The following is a 7198-nucleotide window of genomic DNA, read 5'->3' as shown; positions in this document are numbered from 1 at the left end:
TGTAGTCGGCCAAGGATTGGGCTTTGATTGCGGGCTGAGGCGTGTAGTCAATGTCAAATTCGCTTAGTTCCACACTCCATTTGATTAGGCAGCCAGATGCCTCCGGTCTCTAGAGTACTTGTTTGAGGGGCTAGTTAGTGAGCACCCATATGCTGTAAGCTTAGAAGTATGGTTTGAGCTTCCTTGCCGAGGTGACTAACACCAATGCCATTTTTTATAGGTTGGAGTACCGGGTTTCCGCGCCACCAAGAACCTTGCTGGTGTAATAGATCGGCCTCTGCACCCGATCTTCCTCCTTGACCAATACCGAGCTGACGACCTCATCCCCGGCCGAGAGGTAGAGCAATGAATTGTCCCCTAGGCTCGGTTTGGTGAGGAGAGGCGATGAGCTCAGGTACCGTTTCAATTCTTGAAGGGACCATTCACATTCCTCGGTCCATTGGAAGTCCTTCGGACGATTGAGGGCTTTAAAGAACGGCATGCATCAATCCATGGATTTGGACATGAATTTGCTAAGGGTGGCTAATTTGCCAGTGAGGCGTTGCACTTCCTTGTGAGTCCGGGATGACTACATGTCGAGGATGGCCTGTATTTTTTCTAGATTGGCTTTAATTCCCCACTGTGTCACCATAAATCCCTGGAACTGCTGGAGCCAACTCTGAAGGCACATTTAGTTGGGTTTAGCTTCATTCTGTATTTCCTAAGGGTGCCAAAGACTTCCTTAAGGTCGGCCAGGTGATGCTTGTCCTTCTTGCTTTTCACGAGCATGTCATCCACGTATGCTTCCACGTTTCGACCGAGTTGATCCTTAAAGACCTCGTTCACTAGCCACTGATATATGGCGCCGTCGTTCTTGAGGCCGAAAGGCATCACCTTGTTGCAGTATAGTGCACAGTCGGTGATGAAGGTTGTTTCTCCTGGTCATCTAGGTGCATCTGGATTTGATTCTATCTTGAGAAGACATCCATGAAACTCAAGAGTTCGTGCCCTGTCGTTGCATCGATGAGCTGGTCGATCCTCGGCAGGGGAAAGCTGTCCTTGGGGCAGGCTTTATTTAGGTCGGTGAAGTCGATGCATAATCTCCACTTCCCATTAGCCTTTTTCACCATCCCCACGTTGGCCAGCTAATCAGGGTATTTCACTTCACGAATGAAGTTGGCGTCGAACAACTTCTGGACCTCGTCGGCGATCACCTGCCACTACTTCATAGTAAAGCTCCTTTTCTTTTACTTGATGGGTCGGTAGTGTGGGTCGGCATTCAAGCGGTGGGTGATGACCTCGGGGTCGATCACTGGCATATTCATTGCTGACCAAGCGAACACGTCGGCATGATCCTTCAGCAGCTATATCAGTTCTTCCTGAAGGTGGTCATCCAGGAGAGAGCCGACCTGGACCGTTTTCTCGGGGTCTTCTTCATTGAGCGACACTTGGATGAGGTCTTCGACTGGTTGGCCACGCTGTGTCTTCATCTCGTTCCACAGATCATAAGCTTCAACCATCAATGTCTCTGTGACCGGGTGTGGTCCTCAACAGGAAAGTAGATAACATTGTTGTGTAGTTCTTTGGTCTCCACACTCTACCCCTATACCGTATTCGGTTGATAGAGAGGTGGAACGTGAAAACCGTGGCCTACAGAGCGTTGAGCGTCGGCCTGCCGAGGATTGCATTGTACAATGAGGGGCAACAGACCATGATGAAATCCACTAAGGCCGTTGTAGTAATGTTGTCGTCCCCGACCAAAAAGGGAGGGTTATCCTCCCGGTCGGCATGAGGGACTCCCTAGAGAAGCCCATCAGGGGAGTGTTGACGGGGGTGAGGCAATCCTTGTTGATGTCGACCTTCTTGAATGCTTCTTCGAAGAGGACGTCAGTGAAGCTACCCTTATCAACTAGGATGCATCGCACTTTGATGTTGTTAACCTCGGCCGTGATTACCAGGGCGTTGTCGTGTGGGGTTTGGACCCCCCGGAGGTCGTCGTCAGTGAAGGTGATTGGCTCATCTCACATGTTCTTCTATCTCTAGTTGTCAATCTCACACCACCGCGCATAAATCTTTTGCCTTGAGCAGCTCTCTCCTCCGACAGTGATCCCTCTTGATATCACATGGATGACACCAGCTGGGAGAGCTTGGGGTGGTGGTCGAGCATTCTCCGCACGTGGTTCTTCCTGTGCTGGCTTCTCGTTCTTATCGACGAATCTACTGAGGTTATCGTGCCTGATCAGGTCCTCGATTTGGTTGTGGAGGTCGTAGGAGTTGTCCGTGTCGTGGTCGTGATCCCTGTGGAACTCGCAGTATTTATCGCGGTTCCTCTTGATGCCCTATGTCTTAATCTTTTCGGGCCCTCGGACAAAGCTGCACTCTCGGATCTACATCAGGACTTCAGACTACGAGGTGTTCAATGACGTGAAGTTTTGATAGGTTGGGTCGGCGATCTTGCCTCTTGTGATCCCAATCCGATCTATCCGTCTTCCGCCTCTTTGTGTCTCTGCTCTTTTTGTTAGGCTTTTCATCCTGTTCCCTTAGTTGTGCTTGTGCTTCCTCTGCGGTGATGTACTTCTAGGCGTGTTTCATCAACGCTGCTATAGTCTGTGGAGGGTTCTTCGAGATGGAGAAGTTGAAGGGCAAGGGGCGGAGTCCGTGCTGGATAGCTGTGATAGCCACGAACTGATTCAGGTTACGAACCTGCAATGCCTCGGCGTTGAATCTTGCCATGTAGTCTCTAAGAGATTCTCCCTTCCTCTGTCGCAACTGCATGAGGTTGGCCGAAGTTTTCCAATGCTTTTGGCTGGCTATGAACTACGCCAGGAATCGGGCCTCCAAGTGTTCCCATGGCGTGATGGAGCGCGAAGGTAGGGACGAGAATAATGTCAGGGCCGATCCCTTGAGGGTCACCACGAACGCCTTGCACATCAGGCCTTTGGACGCCCCTGAAGCATCATTTGGGCTTTGAAAGGCATCGATGTGGTTGCTAGGGTCTGTACTTTCATCGTATCTATCGAACTGAGGAGCCAGCCAACCTGTAGGGGGGAGCTTGTCCACGATCTTTTGGACGAAGGGCGGATCCCTTATGGGCTGATTTCCTGGTTGTGTGGGCTAGGCTATGGGTGGATCCATGCTTCTTTGCGCTTGGCTATGCTCTAGCTCGGTCAGTCATCATCGGAGTTCCCGAATTTCCACGTCCCTGTCATCTGGTATGGCGGCATGCGTGGCTCTTTCCTTCTTTGGCCGTGTTGGGCGGTCCTTAATAGAACTGGACTTGGTGACGGAGACCACATGGGCCAGCGTTTGCTTGCTGAGCCTTTCTTTGGCCAGAATCTAAGTAGTATGGTGTGTTCGGCTACAGTTGTCCTGCTCACGAGATTGGATGGAGGACGTTGATTTTCTTGAGGTGTCATTCTTTTCATTACCAGACCGTGCTCCCTTGTTTGACCGACACGTTTTGGGGTCCTCGGGGCGAGGATCATTCTTTGTACGCGTCAAATCAACAGGGGGGACGATCTGTGTGGGCGGCGCCATGGGCATCCACGACTACATCATTGCCAAGATCTGATCGACCTTTTCTTGCATCGCTAGTAATTGAACGGGGTCGACTGTGGCTTGTGGCTGCAGTTGCTGGGTTTCATGGTGCGGAAGGCTGCGATGGGAACCGGATCCCCAAGATGGGGATCAGTCTGCGGATCTTTCGGAGTGGTTTCTCGGCATCTTGATTGATTCTTGAATGCGCAGTGAGAAAGAGATTTTAGGGAAGGCTTTTTGTGTGTTTTCTACAGACAGCGCCAATCTGATGTTGCTCGATCCGAGGTGGTGCATGAACCAAGGTTGCAGTCAGATAGTCCTTGCCAACAAGGCGGAGCCGAGGTGGAAGGATGGGGCTACGCTTCAAGACCTGTGATCAAGAAAGGAAGTTAGAGGCCCGGGGAGTTATCCCTGGGTAGGCACTCCGACGCTCAAGTCCGTAGAAGGTGGTGGATGGTCAGGCCGAGCAATGAGGGTGCTAGTTCGAGCAAGATAACAGTATGGGTGCTAGAAGTTAGAATCCCTTACCTTGAGCGGGAGATACCTTTTTATAGTCAAAGGTTCGTGTCCTGGTTGGATTAGGCTTCCGGGGTTGCCAGGATAAGGTTAACCGCCGAGGCCTTTGGGATAGAGTCCTAATCCCTAGCAGAGTTGTCCTCATCCCTTCTCTTGTTCTTGGTCGTGCTTATCTATGTGACGTGGGGCTGACATGGCTAAGAGGATAAAGTGGGGGGCTATGGAGATAGCGTAGCGTGGTCATGGCTGCGGAGTCGGTGTATGCCACGGAACTGGCCGGGTGATACCAACGTGGCCGAAGTAACTGAGTGATGACTGAGCATCCACATGGCATTTAAGGCCAGCTCAACAATGACCCAAATAAATATAATATAAGAGAATTTTTTATTCGCATTTTTTGTAGTTGAGATTACCTAATGTGTCCTTATTTGAACAATATGAATTGGGGTTTGGGGAGTTTCCATGGAGAATATGGTAATTAAAGTGGAGTTGCCTGAAAAACCAATGTTGGATTTACGACCTAATACTCAAGCACTTAACTTCTTTTTTCTTGGGGTTTTCATGATGGTTTTCTTACATTTATTTTTGTCTTCTTATGTAAAAGCATATATTATGGACTGTGCAATCTGAAGCAAACACTTGACTACCATTAACTGGGTTTTCTTTTTCTTCTATGGATCGAAGATTTAATGCTTACTCTCAAACTGACTTTGTTTTTGTCAATGGTTTTTGTGCTACTACCAAAAGATTGTGTGAAGGGTTGAAATGTACGTTTGGTTTTCCCAAGTGGTAGTAACCGCAAAATGTTTATAAATTTGATTCAATATCGGTGGTTCTCTTTGAAAATTTGAAGGTGTTGAATGGTGAAATAGTCTTTGTATTAATTCTATCAAACATAACTGAGTATTATTCTTGCAAGGGAGGTGTAAGTATTTATTTTTCCGCAACTTCAAGGGGCTTTCGCCCTTTATTTGATTGAGATTTTTTGTCACAATTTAATTGAGATCAGTTTTGAACTCTTCTTCATAGTAAAGATAAGCGCTAGAAAGCCTTTACAAGCCATCGATCACTGACCATCGATCACTGATGCGTATTGGGCCTATTGGCTTTATCTAAGCTTTAAATTTGCTTTAAAAGTAACCCTAGCATCAGAATAGGACTATTGATGGTAACGGGTAAAATTGCTCTTCTCATTCTCATACCTACCTAAGCATAACCCATTTAATTTTCCAAGCAAGTCCTCCCAAACCCATTAAACCCATCCCATCTTAAATCTGTCATCAAATAAGTGAAATGTAATATTGATCTTGAACAAAAATGGTATGGTAAGCTAGTGGTGAAGGACACCTATAATGGGACATGCACGAGGGAAGGGATTTGAATCCCCTCTTATTTATTAGGGTTTGAGTATGATACCAAAAGAATTTATAACTGCAAACTAAGTGGTGGCTAAGTTGGTACTTAGTCTGAATAGTCCCAGAAGTGATGCGGTTTCGAGCCCTACTATCGGCTCCCACCACTTTAACTTTGAGAAGAATTGTAAGATTATTGTACTTTGCCAAGTTTAAATGAAATAGGGCCTCAATGATAACTTTTCTCATTATTTACAAACAAAGGTTGTTTTAATTTGTCTTTCCATTGTGAATTCGATTTATTGAAAATGGGATGTGCCTAAATCAGTCTCCCTTGTTTATTTTTGACATAGTTACACCACACTTGGCTACATAATCATATCCTTGGCTATGATCATGTTTTAGACAATTATGGTACTACCAAACTTCATAATGGGTCACACACACTTCCGTATTCCCAGGCTTTACTTCAATTTATATTCATTTGTACTTTGTTTGGTGTATAATACCTAAGCAGCCACAAACCTTATTTCACTATTAAGAAATGGTATTTTAGATAAAATAAAAAAGAGACATTTATTAAGGAAAACTATGGGGGACATAAGCTTACCTCTCAATGCAAACAATAGGGCATTTTCTACTTGACTGTTTAACAATTATGAAACCCTTACTTCCTTTTTAACAATTATGAAAGGGCATTTTCTACTTCACTGTTTTTTGATCCCTCATTGTTCTTGGGATTTATGTCAATAGATTGAACTTCCACTTCTTTATTCTACACCTCCGTGCATCCTTATGCAATTGGGATTCACATCACACTGTGTATTCGAAACATCTCCCATGAATAACAATATATAAATACAAGACATGCTGTGAGTTTTGTATAAGGAGTGCTTTGTGAGTAGCAGATTCAGACTCTTCCAAGTTGTATTTCTGTATTTGATGTTTTATAGCAACACCCCGACTAATGTCTAATCCCTTTATATCATATGAAAATACATTTTTTACTCTTTTTGTATTCCATTTGACTAGATAATTTTCTCATTGTGTCCTTTTCCTGTTATACTGTTACTCATAGGTGTGTTTGTGTGAGAGAGAGATGTTTGGACCAAATTAGAATTCAAAGTTATAATTCTGCAGGATTTCACTAATTTTTTCTTTGCCAAAGTTCACTACTCAAGATCAAAAGAATTTTCATCCTTCATATTGCTGTCAAAGATGGGGCCGAGAGTAACAAAGTAACTTCGCTTCTTTGGCTGAGGCCGATGTATCCAACTTTAGAACAAGATAGAGCACGTCAAAGGCCTTGGGTGATATCCCAAGGGCAGAGACTCCGACGGTCAAATTAGTCAGGCGTATGAGAGGGGGGTCAGACCAGGCTTGAGATAAGGGCTTAGACAAGATCACTCTAAAAAGAGAGAACTAAAAAATTGTAATGAACAAGATGCATTTACCTTTTAAGCTGGGCACCCCCTTTTATACTTGACCTTACAATGAAGTGGTCAAGGGTTGTTAAAAATAAATGGCCAAAATCTGGGCCTTGCCATATGCGCCATATCACTTCCTTTTTTCGGTAGTACTAAAGATCCAACCGTCAAGTTGCAGATTACAGAATAAAGCCGGATTAAAAAACTGAATCCTATTACACTACCCGATTACTAGCATATATATTAAAAATCTATTATGGATAATGGTACAGATTGATATTTTATTGGACTGGCCACTAATTGTAAATGGGTTTTCTTTCTAGTTTCTAGTTTCCATTAGGACCTCTCCGCCTGGTCGAGTGAATTTGAATTGAACTTGGGCGTCGA

Source organism: Nelumbo nucifera, chromosome 1, assembly GCF_055504915.1.
Source record: "Nelumbo nucifera cultivar China Antique chromosome 1, China Antique-T2T, whole genome shotgun sequence".
Taxonomy (NCBI): domain Eukaryota; kingdom Viridiplantae; phylum Streptophyta; class Magnoliopsida; order Proteales; family Nelumbonaceae; genus Nelumbo; species Nelumbo nucifera.
This window is presented reverse-complemented; position numbering follows the sequence as displayed.